This window comes from Podarcis gaigeae (genome assembly GCF_964106915.1).
Source record: "Podarcis gaigeae genome assembly, chromosome: 2".
Taxonomy (NCBI): Eukaryota; Metazoa; Chordata; class Lepidosauria; order Squamata; family Lacertidae; genus Podarcis; species Podarcis gaigeae.
This window is the reverse complement of record NC_139679.1, coordinates 120,359,916-120,375,988: the sequence shown is the minus strand read 5'-3', so window position 1 is coordinate 120,375,988 and position 16,073 is coordinate 120,359,916. Positions and strand designations below refer to the sequence as shown.

The 16,073-nt window shown below is 47.9% G+C and overlaps 1 protein-coding gene and 1 long non-coding RNA gene across 3 annotated transcripts in view; one reads left to right on the top strand and one right to left on the bottom strand.

The window, feature by feature from the left end:
- Window positions 1–16,073, bottom strand: part of LOC310837726 (uncharacterized protein) — a 196,905-nt gene that overhangs the window by 50,457 nt on the left and 130,375 nt on the right. The gene's annotated exons all lie outside the window — the stretch shown is intronic.
- LOC310838249 lies at window positions 1,508–14,745 on the top strand. The gene is made up of 2 exons (XR_014560850.1): window positions 1,508–1,635; window positions 14,430–14,745. It is a non-coding gene; the product is annotated as an uncharacterized lncRNA (long non-coding RNA).

Genomic DNA, 16,073 nt, shown 5'->3' with positions numbered 1-16,073 from the left:
TGCAAACAAGAGTGGGGTGCATGTATAGTCATACCTTGGCTCCCAAACAAATTGGCTTTCAAATAATCAAAACCCAAAGGTGAGGGTTTCAGTGTCTGAACATTTTTCAGAAGCTGAACGTCCGGCACGGATTCTGATTGGCTGCAGGATGCTCCTGCAGCCAATCAGAAGCCACACTTCGAAAACCAAGGTACCGCTATATTTGAAATAAGAAAGCTTTGCTGTACAGTGGTACCTTGGGTTACATATGCTTCAGGTTTCAGACTCCGCTTACCCAGAAATATTACCTCGGGTTAAGAACAGAAATCATGCTCCAGCGACGTGGCAGCAGCGGGAGGCCCCATTAGCTAAGGTGGTGCTTCAGGTTAAGAACAATTTCAGGTTAATAACGGGCCTCCGGAACGAATTAAGTACTTAACCTGAGGTACCACTGTATCGATAAAATTACCCTGTTCCCAGAAAAGGCACATTTCAAGGGGACTCTACTCCAGACCTTGACCAAAGCTCCTAATGTTACACAGCAGAAGAAGAAGAAGAAGAAGAAGAGTTTGGATTTGATATCCCGCTTTATTACTACCCGAAGGAGTCTCAAAGCGGCTAACATTCTCCTTTCCCTTCCTCCCCCACAACAAACACTCTGTGAGGTGAGTGGGGCTGAGAGACTTCAGAGAAGTGTGACTGGCCCAAGGTCACCCAGCAGCTGCATGTGGAGGAGCGGGAAGCGAACCCGGTTCCCCAGACTACGAGTCTACCGCTCTTAACCACTACACCACACTGGCTGTCGTTGTCTTTTGTGACAGGTTAGTGCTAGGGTCAGTTTTACCTGCCTATCATCCAGCAGAATAGAGCCAGGGACCCCCAAAGGGAAGATATTCCCCCAGCATCAGAATGAAATATCGGTCATCAGTAGGGAAAAGGCTTACTTCCCAGATTGGTGACTGGGAGCGGCTGCCGGGACCATATGACACCAGTCCTGAAATACCTCAAGATTGGCTCCCAGTACATTTCCAAGAACAATTCAAAGTGTTGGTGCTGACCTTGAAAGCCCTAAATGGCCTCAGCCCAGTATACCTGAAGGAGCGTCTCCACCCCCATCGTTCAGCCCCCACTGAGGTCCAGCTCCGAGGGCCTTCTGGCGGTTCCCTCCCTGAGAGAAGTGAGGTTACAGGGAACCAGGCAGAGGGCCTTCTTGGTAGTGGCGCCCTCCCTGTGAAATGCCCTCCCTTCAGTTGTCAAGGAAATAAACAACTACCTGACTTTTAGAAGACATCTGAAGGCAGCCCTGTTTAGGGAAGTTTTTAATGTTTGACGTTTTCTTGTGTTTTTATATGTGCTGGAAGCCACCCAGAGAGGCCATGGCAACCCAGCCAGATGGGTGGGGTACAAATAATAAATTATTATTATTATTACTACTACTCACTAAACATGCTGCAGGAGGGGAAGGATGTATTGGATGTAATAATAATAATAATAATAATAATAATAATAATAATTTTATTATTTGTACCCCGCCCATCTGGCTGGGCTTCCCCAGCCACTCTGGGCGGCTTCCATATAAACCAAAAATACACTAAAATATCACAGATTAAAAACTTCCCTGAACTGGGCTGCCTTAAGATGTCTTCTGAATGTCAGGTAGTTATTTATCGCTTTGACATCTGATGGGAGGGCGTTCCACAAGGCAGGCGCCACTACCGAGAAGGCCCTCTGCCTGGTTCCCTGTAGCTTTGCTTCTCGCAATAAGGAAACTGCCAGAAGGCGCTCGGCGCTGGACCTCAGCGTCCGGGCAGAACGATGGGGTGGAGACGCTCCTTCAGGTATACTGACCGAGGCCGTTTAGGACTTTAAAAGTCAACACCAGCACTTTGAATTGTTATGCTGCCCCGCTCTGGGCCCCAGGGTCCAATTTAACATCGCTGGGGACATTGCAGAATCAGTTTCTCCGTCGCCTCCTGAAACTCCCCATGTGTGTGAGCAATGCAGCCATACATCTGGAGTTAAGGATTGCATCATTGGAGACTGTCATCTGGAAGCGAGTCTTTGACTATTGGCTGTCCAGCTGGCATAGGCTTCCCGACCATTATCTCTTTCAGTGCCTTTGGCGGGATGACTTTGTTAATCCGTGGGTAGGAAAAATCCATGCCAAACTTCTGAGCATCGGAATTTCCCCAGCGGACTCCTTAAAGATGAACCTACACTCAGCCAAAAGCCTTATCGAGCAAAGATTAGCAGACATTGAAAATCAACACAACCTCTCCAGGGGAGGAGGTGTCTGCTCTCCCAGGTATTACGGAATAACCCCACCACTTGGCCTTCCATCATACATGTCATCACTTTCATCTGTACCACACCGACTTGCATTTATTCGTGCAAGGTTCAATGTTTTTCCATCGAACCTGCTGAGCCACAGATTTTCCAAGGGTTTGGTGTGTCTGCTATGCGAGTGTGACGGGAAAACAGTTGAATCTCTTCCACATATAATGTTCAACTGTCCCTTACATAGCATAGCCAGGACTAAATTCCTGGGTCCTGCCTTACTGCGCTTGGTTGGCAGGCCCGTTGAGTCACATGCCGCACTGCTTTTGCAGGATACAGATCCTTCTGTAACTCTGCAGGTGGCGAGATTCCTGAATGTGGTTATCTCTCACACAAAAACCACCAAACAACAACAACAACAACAAAAACCAATCAGACAGTTATGATGAGAGTGCATGACGGATCTCGTCTCCAGTTCTCCTTTTTCTGTGAACCGTCCCTTGGATCTTTCCGGGCCCCAAGCTCTTATTTGTCACTCCTCAATGTCCTACCCTTGCATCGTGGTGTTCCTCTTCTGTCGTTAGATTTATTGGTTTTTATGCTTCTGTGCTTTTATGTTTGTACATATTGTACTTGCTGCTGTCTCAGATGAGTTCTAGCTTCAGTATGAATTCGCCTAACCTCCTCTGTAGTTAGCAGGGCATCCATCAAATACTGTACATCATCATAGGTGGGATTGTAGGTTTTGAAAATTCCCTCAAACAACTTAATTATTTTTGCTGGGTTTTCCTCAAATGAAGGGTTTTGGTTCCTCCAATTACAAACATCTGCACTAGAGAAGGGGACATGTTGAACTGTATAAGTTCTATTGGGCACCACTCCGTTAGGTCCCGTGGGGGCCGGAGGATCATATACTCTGCGGAGAGGCATTACTCTGGCCGCGCCCTTTCCTTGTGCTTCATGTGCCCTATGGAGGGTCACTCTTTTCGCTGCCCTCCCCCACTCTCTCTGCCACTTCCTCTTCTGTTGTCCTGTACATTCCGCCGCCTTTAACAAATGGTGGCTAACATCCACTTCCTTTGCATAAGGTTCCACATACTTCCTTAAACGTTCTGCCTGTTCCTCTGTCCATGTCTTATTATTTTTCGTCAGCGTAACTAATCTTTCTACAAACTCTTCATCCTCATCATCCTCTTCTTCTTCTGACTCATCAGTCTTGGGTTTGGGTGAGCCAGCTCTTCCCAGTGCCTGGGGGCCTGGGCCTGGTAGATTTGCCTGAGGGGTAGTTGGTGGAGCATAGGGGGGAGGTAGTTTAATAATTCCTCCCTCCTCATCTTCTGGATCTGGTATCACTGGGGGCCTTTCTGACTTCCCCACTGGTCGAACTGCACAAATTGTACTTTGTGGGGCGTCGCCCCGGCAGGCTTTCAACCATGGTGGGTTCTTCTCTACATTGGTTTTCCAAGTAGAAATATAGGGGATCTGATCTGGGTGGACATTCAAGATGTTCTGATATAATGGGCTGATTAGCTGCAAATCAAAGCTTCCCTCCGAAGGCCAAGTAACTTCTTGTAAGGGCCAATCAACTTCACACAATGTCCTCATTCTTTGCTTTCGTAATTTAATTCCCCAATCATCATTTTTGGTGGCTGCTTTCCAGTTGTTTAAAAAGCATTCCAGGGGACTACATTGGCTTGCCCCAGACCCCATTTTTCAGATACTCCGCTCCTAACCGGGTTATAAATTCTTTCACACACCAAATAATACAGATTGTGATCTGCCGAGGTCGCCCTGACAGAAAATGCACAATCCTGCAACCGCTCGGCCAAGGGGCACTAATACCCCGGCCCACACTCGACAATTCAATCACTGGAGTATCTGACACGCAACACACACAACATACAAATCACATCAATATAATTTCCCCTCCTTCCTCTGTTCCAAATTTATGCTGGTGGCACTCTCCTGCACAACCAGTCCCCTTATTCCTAGTGGCTGGCACTCTACTGCACAACCAATCCCCTTGTTCCTGGCTGGCTGGCACTCTACTGCACAACCAATCCCCTTGTTCCTGGCTGGCACTGTACTGCACAACCAGGTGAGGCTGATCAGGCCTCGCCCTTTCCCTTGGGCTTACCTTTTTTCGCTGCAGACCCCTTCTGGCCAGTTCTCTTTTCTCCCTCGACCTGTGTCTCCACTCCGGAGCGGTGTGGCTGGTTCCCCCCACGAATTGGTAGGGTGCGCGCTTGGAGCCTGCAAAACGCCGATCCGAGCTGTTCACCGAGGTCGAGCCTGGCCCTCCCCGGCCCTCTGGGGTGGGGCAGAATTCCCGGCCAACGCACCAAAGCTGAAGCCTGAACCTTGTCCTTGCCAGGGAATTCGTTTGCCCGCGTCCCCAGTGCCGAAGAGAGAGAGCAAAAAGCACCAGGAAAGTTTCTTCTTTGGAGAAAAGAGTTTATTGCAAACTGTGCACAGGACAGCCAGCAGGATCGCTCCTGCAAACTGGCTGTGTTTCAAAATACTTCAGCAGACTTTCTTATACTTTTCTGAACACTCTCCCCCCTCCCATACCCTCTCAAAACTTTCCCAATCAGCTGGCAAATGTTCAACTTCTTGCTAAACATTCCTATCATTCTGCTGGCTAAGCACTTCCCCATACGTATCTTTCTACTAGCTAAGCACTCCCCCTCCCCTCTTGCTTGTACGTGTCTTTTCTCATTTTTGCATTAGTAAGCATAAGGCAGGAAGGGGGGGCCTCTTTGGCAGGCCTGGTTAAATCTGCAAACAGCAGCTAAAATGTTTTTGCAAGCTAAGAAATAGACTTTTGACCCGCCGGACAAATTTAGCAAACACTCGCTGGCGGTGTGCTAACTGTCTAGCCGAAATTTGCAGAAGTGAGATTTGCACAGGATTAGCACAGGAATGTCCTGCAGATAGTATTTGAGAGCAATCTTTCTTAGGTACAAAGTACAAAGCACAGGGAATAGTGAAGATAGCACAGGAATGTCCTGCAGATAGTATTTGAGAGCAATCTTTCTTAGGTACAAAGTACAAAGCACAGGGAATAGTGAAGAGAAATCCTTCCCATCTCCCTTCACTCCCTCCTCTTCTTACGAACAACCTAATACCTAGGTTCGTTCTGGGGTAGGGGTCTATATTCTCTCATTACAGCAATCATGCGAGGTCCCATCATGCGAGACATCATCTTTTCCATCATATTCTGCAAGCATTGCATCAAGCAGGGAATACAAAAGCAGAGCAATAATAAAAGCATTAGAGGCCCTATCAGCATCATAACAATACGCCCCATCCATCCTCCAGGAAAGATGTCATCCCGCCAGGACATGTCCCACCCACTCCAGGTTTGCACGGGGACATGTGCTACCTTCTCGATGCTGGCTGCTAAATTGCGGATGGCTTCTCCATGATCTGAAATGTTAAAACAGCAGGCTCCTCCGGTTAGATTGAGGGCTGCACAAAAACCACCTTGCTTTGCCAGAAGAAAATCCATTCCCAGACGCAATTGGATGATGGCCGTTCGGGTTTCATCTAATTGCTTGGCCACCAACCTGAGCACGGTGGCCGTGGCATTGGCCACAATCTCCACTACTGCCTGGAGCCGGATGATTCGGTTAAGATTATAAATGGGTTCCCTGGCACCAGCTACCAACTCACCAGGGCTCCAGGAGGCCGGATCATAATGGGCAATTATTCGTTCAGGTGGCCACTCGTCCTTTCCCCAGGTCTGCTTACTGCCTGAGGCGATCCCTGATATGTCCACAGAACGGCGATGCCGCCAGGGCTTTTGTGAAGGGGGCAAAATCCACATGGGGGGCAAAAGAAAGGCAGGGAAACAAGTCCCATGCCAGGGGTAGGGCAGATCATGGTAAGCAGTGGTTCCGCAAACCCAATAAAGACCCAATTTTCTCTGGCTTAGACCCTTCTGCGTGATCAGGATTCGATTAAGGATTTCTATCAAAGCCTGGCACCTTCCATCACACCCTAGATAGAGGACCTTACTATTTTGTGATGTCACATTGCCTGGATTACAAGAACAGGTACAGTGGGATATTCCAACAAAAATAGATGAAGACTGACTCCTTTGTTGCGTCACACACAACTGTCCACGAACCCTATAGATCCTCAAAGGGGATGGGTGGTCCCATTGTGGCCAGAGCTCAGAATCTGGGAGCTTGGAAAAATTCCGGATGGTGGAATAATTGAATGGCAATGGGAGGAAAGGTAAGCCTCCCAGAGCATCCGTAGGGGCAAGGGTGCATACCAGACATTTGGTCTTATTAACTGAATGGGCCATCATTTCGGCCATCTGTAACCACCTATTGTGGGGGCTTTTGGCTCCCCAATCATATATTTGTCTGGTGACATTAGCGTAGGAGATCTTGATTCCCTGTCCTGGGGTGATGGTGCCATCAGATCCTTCTGATAAGAAGAGGATGAGTATCATTAGGGGTATGGCTGGATTACGCTTTCTCCCACAAATTCGGCCACGCTCATGCCAACAGAAATAAGCGAGCATCCAAAAAATCAGAGCTGTACAAACCACCGCCAGCCACCAACCCCAATAATTCCATGGTTCCTCCCACCAATATTCGGGGTCATGTCTAGCCTTTTTATCGCTGAAGGGCCCACTGATATTCGTATTCAATTATTCTCCGGACCTCAGGGGTGACTTTCCACTTTTCTGCTGAAGCACCCACTATATGGAGCAATTTCCCTATAATCCCTTGTTGGTGGGCTGGACCCTCATGCTGCCTCTCCAAAATATTATATCCAAAAGGGGCCTCTCCCTCTTCATATATTAACATGCACCCACAGGAATATACCCACCCCTGTAACAACCTGACACATGGGGTGATTATATCAAGGGGTTCTGGTCCTAATACCAAAAGACCTATTGGTGCCTCTAAATTTGATGGAGAACAAGTTTCTACGTTGGGGACGCTGCCCGCGGGCGCCCCTCCCATCCAATTCTTCAGCTGTGCGTAGAGATATCAGCTTCCGGTGTGATATCAGCAGAGCGGTCGTCTACCAGGCGTCTGGAGATAGTCAGCCGAAGGGAGTTCTCTGGATCTGGTGTAACTGTCCAGTCTGAAATGGCTTTCTTTACTCGAGTATGGTGGACCCACGGGGTGATGCCAGCAACCTTCACAGCGGTAGGTGTAGAAAGTAGCACAGTGTATGGTCCCTTCCAGCAGGGCTGTAGGGGGGCTCGCTGCCAGTCTTTCACCCACACTTCATCACCTGGCTCGAACTGATGGAACGGTTCAGTTAACACACATGGGGTGCGAGCCTGGGTCCACCTGTGGAAACAGGAGAGAAATTGGGAGAGTGACTGCACATAGTTATTCAATTGCATATCTTGGCTGGCATATGGGGTTAACATCTTAACATATGGGACTGGTCTCCCAAACAAAACCTCAAAGGGTGACAAGTGGGTCCGCTTTGAAGGGAGACTGCGGACCCTGAGCAATGCTAAGGGCAACATGGCCACCCAGTTAGACCCAGTCTCCTGCGTCAGCTTGGACAGCTGATTCTTTAGAGTTCTGTTCATTGTCTCTACCTTTCCAGAACTCTGGGGTCTATAAGCAGTATGCAGCTTCCAGTTGATCTGGAGCGCTTTTGCCAGTCCCTGTAGGACTGCATGAACAAATGCTGGTCCATTATCAGATCCTATGGACCTTGGCAATCCATAGCGAGGGATGATTTCCCTAAGCAGGCACCTGGTTACTTCTAGTGCCTTTTCAGTCTTGGTGGGCCATGCTTCGACCCACCCAGTGTAGGTGCACACTGCCACCAGCAGGTAGCGGTACAGTCCACAACGGGGTAATTCAGTAAAGTCCACGACAAGATCTTCCATAGGTGCAGTTCCACTATGCTGAATCCCTGGGGGAGCCAGTGGTCCAGCTCTGGGATTATTCTTTTGGCATAACAGGCATTTCCTGGAGATCTGGGCTGCCAGTTGGTAGAGGTGGGATATATAGAAGCACTTCCCCAGCTGCTTGGTTGTAGCATCTGGTCCTATGTGGGTTGAATCATGGTATCTTTGAATTATCTGCCGAGAAAGAGACTCTGGAATCCATATCCTGTCATCAGGGGTAAGGTACCATCCTTCTTTGGACAAGGTCAGTTCCTGGGTGTCTGCAGTGTCCTTTTCCTGCTTTGTGTAAGCTGGTTTATCAGTGGTGCTTAAAATCTCTTCTGGGACCACTGCTCCGATAACCGAGGTGGGGGCCAGTTCCCGGGCTGCTTCCTTGGCCACTTTGTCTGCCAATCGATTTCCTCTGGCCACTTCCCCTGGTCCAGTCTTGTGGCCATAGCAATGGATAACTGCCACTGCCTCGGGCTCCCATACAGCATCCAGAAGGTTCAATAGAGCTTGTGGGTGGGCCACCTGGTTTCCTCTGGAGGTAAGCAAACCTCTCTCTTTCCATAAGGCTCCATGGGCATGTAAAGTCAGGAATGCATACTTAGAATCTGTGTAAATGTTTATCTTCTGTCCCTTTGCCAGGCTCAGGGCTCTGGTCAGCGCAGTTAGTTCTGCCAGCTGGGCCGATGTTCCAGGCGGGAGTGACTTTGCTTCGATCACCTGGTCCTCCAGGGCCACCACTGCATAGCCCGCCTTCCGTTGCCCAGCCTCAACAAAACTACTTCCATCTACAAACCATGAAGGCCAATGGGGGCTTGCCTCATCTTTGAGATCAGGTCTGCTGGAATATACCTCGTCCATTACTTCGATGCAATCGTGCGTCTGCTCCTCACCTTCTCCTACCGGCAACAGGGTAGCTGGGTTGAGGGCGGTGGTAACCTGGAACTTCAAACGCGGGTGCAACAACAGCATCTGACACTTTCTCATCCTTGCTTGGGAGAAGAAATAGGTACCCTTCATGTCGAGTAGAGCTGGGACTGCATGCGGGGTCACACAAACAGTGTCTTGGCCAAAAGTAAATTTGTCTGCCTTGTTCAGTAGGGTAGCTACTGCCACAACTGCTCTCATGCATGGCGGTAAACCTTGTTCTGTAGGTGTCAGGCGCTCAGATAGGTATGCCACAGGCTGTTGCCAGCTTCCCAGTTTCTGGCATAGCACTCCCTTTGCTGTTCCCTGGTCTTCATCCACAAACAGGGAGAAAGGCTGTTCTGGATTTGGGATACCCAGCGCTGGTGCTTGCTGCAATGCCCTTTTCAAATCCTGGAAGGCATGTTGTTGCTCTTCTCCCCACACAAAGGGGTCCTTTTCCGTCCCTCTGGTTGATTCATGCAGAGGCTTGGCAATTGTGCTGTAATCTGGTATCCATATTCTACAGAATCCTGCCAATCCCAGAAAGCCACGTAGTTCTCTGCGATTCTTTGGCTCTGGAATCTGGATAATGGCTTGCTTCCTTTCTTCCCTTAGGGTCCGTCGCTGATAGGATATATCAAATCCAAGATATTTCACAGTGGGTTGGCATACTTGGGCTTTTTTCTTAGATACTCGGTATCCAGCTTCACCCAGATGGTTCAGCAAGTCCTTGGTGGCTTCCATACACGTGTCTTTGTCTGAACAAGCCAAAAGAAGGTCATCCACGTATTGCAACAGAGCTCTGCGTGGGCTGGTGGGGAAGCTAGACAGGTCTGATGCTAACGCTACCCCAAAAAGGGTTGGAGAATTCTTGAACCCTTGTGGAAGCCTCGTCCACGTATATTGCACCTTGGTGCCTGTTCCTGGATCTGTCCATTGAAATGCAAACAGGGGCTGGCTTTCCTCTGCCAGGCGGCAGCAGAAGAATGCATCCTTCAAGTCCAATACTGTGAAACAACATGCAGTAGGAGGTATTAGACTAAGCAGCGTGTAAGGGTTGGGCACATTGGGATGAAGGGTTTCCACAGCCTGGTTGACCAATCGAAGGTCTTGGACCGGGCGGTATGTACCATCTTCCTTCTTTACCGGCAAGAGTGGGGTGTTCCACTGAGATTGACACTGTCTCAGAATGCCATGGTGAAGTAACCGTTCCAAATGTACCCATACTCCCTCTGCAGCTCTTCGGGGGATAGGATATTGGTTCACAGCCACAGGGTTGGCGAATGGTTTGGGCTTAACTATTATAGGTGGGATGTTCTTTGCCATTCCGGGCGGGTTGCCTTCTGCCCACACATCAGGGTTAACTTCTTGCAGGAGGTCCTCTGAAATAATCCCCTCCTCTTCTTTTACCATCATTAAGCGCCAGTGTTCCCTTAAGGGTACCTCTAAGGAGAATTCCCCTGCTGGCCCTGTGGTCATTGTTACTTCTCCTGTTGGTTGGAAAGAAATCTGGGCTTGCAATTTTGATAGCAGGTCTCGGCCCAATAATGGGATGGGACACTCCGGTATATACAAAAACTTATGTTGGACCACTTGGCCGCCCAAGCGACAGGCAACAGATTGCAGGAATGGGGCTCTTTGTGATTTGCCTGTAGCTCCTATTATGTTAATTGTTTGCTTGGTGGGCTTAGATACTGGTACTGGCAAAACAGAATGTGTGGCTCCGGTGTCCACCATGAAGGGGATGGTTCGGTTCCCTGTTTGTATTTTGACCATGGGCTCACGGGAACCTAAATCAGCTGGGCCCGGTCTGTCCTAATATTCCTCCTCTTCCTCTCTCAGGCTCATTGCGCCGGGCTGCCTTTGGGCTGGGGGGTGCCAGGGGGGTCCCTGTCCACGTCCTCTACCCCTGCCGACATTCACTGATGTCCAGGGTCTCAGTTCCTGTCCAGGTCCCACGGGGATTGGCCCTGGGATTCGTTCTCCTCGTCCTCTTCCACCTGAATGAGCCTGTGGGCATTCTCTTTTCCAGTGCCCTTCCTGCCGGCAGATGGCGCACTGGTTCCTCCCCAGACGGCCTTGCCCTCCTCCCCGGGCGCTTCCTCTTTCATGAGGGGTGGGTGTGGTAACCTGTAACGCCATCAACTTTTTTGCTTGATATTTCTCCTCCTTCTTTTGTGCCTCTTCCTCCCTCTGATTATAAGTGGTTTGAGCCAATTCTAACATCCACTCAAGGGTGTGGCCCATGAAAGCCTCGTGCTTCTGGATTTTTCGGCGGACATCGGGTGCTGCCTGAGCTACAAAGGCAGTTTTTATGATCGGGGCATTGGCAGCCTCATCTGGGTCCACAGGGGTATACTGGCGGTAAGCTTCCTTTAGTCTTTCCAGATAGGTGCCTGGGGGCTCCTCACTCCCTTGCATTATCTCCCTGATCTTGGCAAAATTAGTAGGCTTCCTGGCTGCCCTTCTCATGCCATTTAAGACATTCTGGCGATAGGTAATGAGGGAGTTCTGACCATTGGTAGTTTGGTAATCCCAATCTGGGGTTTCTGCTGGGTATAAAATGACAATGTTGGGTTCCTGTACTTGCTGCTGTCTCAGATGAGTTCTAGCTTCAGTATGAATTCGCCTAACCTCCTCTGTAGTTAGCAGGGCATCCATCAAATACTGTACATCATCATAGGTGGGATTGTAGGTTTTGAAAATTCCCTCAAACAACTTAATTATTTTTGCTGGGTTTTCCTCAAATGAAGGGTTTTGGTTCCTCCAATTACAAACATCTGCACTAGAGAAGGGGACATGTTGAACTGTATAAGTTCTATTGGGCACCACTCCGTTAGGTCCCGCGGGGGCCGGAGGATCATATACTCTGCGGAGAGGCATTACTCTGGCCGCGCCCTTTCCTTGTGCTTCATGTGCCCTATGGAGGGTCACTCTTTTCGCTGCCCTCCCCCACTCTCTCTGCCACTTCCTCTTCTGTTGTCCTGTACATTCCGCCGCCTTTAACAAATGGTGGCTAACATCCACTTCCTTTGCATAAGGTTCCACATACTTCCTTAAACGTTCTGCCTGTTCCTCTGTCCATGTCTTATTATTTTTCGTCAGCGTAACTAATCTTTCTACAAACTCTTCATCCTCATCATCCTCTTCTTCTTCTGACTCATCAGTCTTGGGTTTGGGTGAGCCAGCTCTTCCCAGTGCCTGGGGGCCTGGGCCTGGTAGATTTGCCTGAGGGGTAGTTGGTGGAGCATAGGGGGGAGGTAGTTTAATAATTCCTCCCTCCTCATCTTCTGGATCTGGTATCACTGGGGGCCTTTCTGACTTCCCCACTGGTCGAACTGCACAAATTGTACTTTGTGGGGCGTCGCCCCGGCAGGCTTTCAACCATGGTGGGTTCTTCTCTACATTGGTTTTCCAAGTAGAAATATAGGGGATCTGATCTGGGTGGACATTCAAGATGTTCTGATATAATGGGCTGATTAGCTGCAAATCAAAGCTTCCCTCTGAAGGCCAAGTAACTTCTTGTAAGGGCCAATCAACTTCACACAATGTCCTCATTCTTTGCTTTCGTAATTTAATTCCCCAATCATCATTTTTGGTGGCTGCTTTCCAGTTGTTTAAAAAGCATTCCAGGGGACTACATTGGCTTGCCCCAGACCCCATTTTTCAGATACTCCGCTCCTAACCGGGTTATAAATTCTTTCACACACCAAATAATACAGATTGTGATCTGCCGAGGTCGCCCTGACAGAAAATGCACAATCCTGCAACCGCTCGGCCAAGGGGCACTAATACCCCGGCCCACACTCGACAATTCAATCACTGGAGTATCTGACACGCAACACACACAACATACAAATCACATCAATATAATTTCCCCTCCTTCCTCTGTTCCAAATTTATGCTGGTGGCATTCTCCTGCACAACCAGTCCCCTTATTCCTAGTGGCTGGCACTCTACTGCACAACCAATCCCCTTGTTCCTGGCTGGCTGGCACTCTACTGCACAACCAATCCCCTTGTTCCTGGCTGGCACTGTACTGCACAACCAGGTGAGGCTGATCAGGCCTCGCCCTTTCCCTTGGGCTTACCTTTTTTCGCTGCAGACCCCTTCTGGCCAGTTCTCTTTTCTCCCTCGACCTGTGTCTCCACTCCGGAGCGGTGTGGCTGGTTCCCCCCACGAATTGGTAGGGTGCGCGCTTGGAGCCTGCAAAACGCCGATCCGAGCTGTTCACCGAGGTCAAGCCTGGCCCTCCCCGGCCCTCTGGGGTGGGGCAGAATTCCCGGCCAACGCACCAAAGCTGAAGCCTGAACCTTGTCCTTGCCAGGGAATTCGTTTGCCCGCGTCCCCAGTGCCGAAGAGAGAGAGCAAAAAGCACCAGGAAAGTTTCTTCTTTGGAGAAAAGAGTTTATTGCAAACTGTGCACAGGACAGCCAGCAGGATCGCTCCTGCAAACTGGCTGTGTTTCAAAATACTTCAGCAGACTTTCTTATACTTTTCTGAACACTCTCCCCCCTCCCATACCCTCTCAAAACTTTCCCAATCAGCTGGCAAATGTTCAACTTCTTGCTAAACATTCCTATCATTCTGCTGGCTAAGCACTTCCCCATACGTATCTTTCTACTAGCTAAGCACTCCCCCTCCCCTCTTGCTTGTACGTGTCTTTTCTCATTTTTGCATTAGTAAGCATAAGGCAGGAAGGGGGGGCCTCTTTGGCAGGCCTGGTTAAATCTGCAAACAGCAGCTAAAATGTTTTTGCAAGCTAAGAAATAGACTTTTGACCCACCGGACAAATTTAGCAAACACTCGCTGGCGGTGTGCTAACTGTCTAGCCGAAATTTGCAGAAGTGAGATTTGCACAGGATTAGCACAGGAATGTCCTGCAGATAGTATTTGAGAGCAATCTTTCTTAGGTACAAAGTACAAAGCACAGGGAATAGTGAAGATAGCACAGGAATGTCCTGCAGATAGTATTTGAGAGCAATCTTTCTTAGGTACAAAGTACAAAGCACAGGGAATAGTGAAGAGAAATCCTTCCCATCTCCCTTCAGAATGAAGTTAAAAGGGATATGGAGATATGGGGAAAGATAAACTTATCATTGTGGGGAAGGGTCTCTGTGATAAAAATGAATGTCATCACAAGACTCCTGTTTTTATTCCAATCAATACCTATGGTCAGAGGAGTGGAACACTTTAAGCAATGGAAAAAGGATATTTTTAAATTTATCTGATAGGGGGGACTGGACCTAGAATAAAATATAAATTATTAACATGTTTAAAACAAAGACGTGGATTCTCCCTGCTGGCTTTAAAGTTATATTATGAAGTGTCCTGTCTCTGCTAGCTGCGAGAATGGATACAGTTAAACAATACTGAGGTACAGTAGTGCCTCACAAGACGAAATTAATCCGTTCCGCGAGTCTCTTCGTCTTGAGGTTTTTTCCTCTTGCGAAGCACGGCTATTAGCGGCTTAGCGGCTATTAACGGCTTAGCGGCTTAGCGGCTATTAATGGCTTAGCGGCTTTAAGAAAAAGGAAGCAAACTCGCAAGAACTCGCAAGACGTTTCGTCTTGCGAAGCAAGCCCATAGGGAAATTCGTCTTGCGGAACGACTCAAAAAACGGAAAACTCTTTCGTCTTGCGCGTTTTTCGTCTTGCGAGGCATTCGTCTTGCGAGGTACCACTGTATTAGATCTGGAAGAACATTATAATAGGTTTGGTTGGCATGCTTACTTATGGTATGAGAAAACAAAGGTACACAAGGGATTCCTGAACCACATTATAGGGAAATCAATTTACCAAGTATGGGACAAATATAAGAATTTATTAGAGAACAAGACACCTTTGTGGCATTCCCCATTAGAAGCCATATCTGTAAAAAAGGTAAACATGAATGGAAATTGGGCAACAAAGAAAGTTCTGCTAACAGAAGTAGACTACAAATTAAAGATGAAAGAATATGAGGATATAAAAGCTCTGTTAACAGATTGGTTACAATATTACCAATTAAATGACATATTCAGAGGTGACAAAGGAAAGGGCTTTGGGAAGGAATTCTTAAAGTTTGAAAGGGAATTATTAGAAAATAATGAGAAATTGTTACCAAGAATGTACAAACTACAGTTGGAATGGGAGACGAAAGATGAAGAGGTTAAAGCTGTAATGATACAATGGACAAAAGATACAGATTATAAAATACCACTTGAATCATGGGAAGAGCTGTGGAAAGAGATTCTAAAATTCACGGCATGTAGTTCATTAAAAGAAAATTATGTGAAGATGATGGTATTTGACTCCAGTAAAGTTTGCTAAAATGTATAAAAAATACCTCTATACTGGAAATGTAAGGATAAGGGGAAGGTACTTTTTCCCTCCCACATGTGGTGGACGTGTAAAAAAGTAAAGGGCTTCTGGGAAATGATATACAATGAACTTTTTAAAAAGTTTAAAATTATATTTGTTAAAAAAAGGTCTTTTTTACTAGGTGTAATAGGAGGAGAATTGCCAAGGAAGCAGAAGAGACTGTTTATGCGACTACAGCTGAAGGGAGAAGGAAGGGTTAATAAGGCAAAGAAGCTAAAAGTTGTGCAGCTAGCAGAAACCGCAAATGCGTCAGCTCTGTGGGCCAGAAGCTGCTTCCTGTTTTCAGCTCTGCAGACTGGGAGCTGTTTCCTGTTTTTGTGCTACCTGTTTTAGAAATATTTTTAGAAATGCAAGACATACATGCAGGGCATGAGAAGGATTTCTCTCTACCTTCTCTGTACCATTGTACCTTGTAAGGGTTGCTCTCAAATATTTCCTGCAGTAAATTCCTGTACTAATCCTGTTTTTGCAGTTGCGGCAGTTTAGCAAACAATGGGTGTTTGCTAAACTCAGGCAGGTCAAGAGTCCAGCTTCCTGCCTTACCAGCTAGCCAGAAAATTGCAGCTGTTTGCAAATTTAACCAGCCTGCCAAAGAGGTCTCACTCTGTCTTTTATAACATGCATTTGTTTTCATATTTCAAAACTACAAACCATGTTTG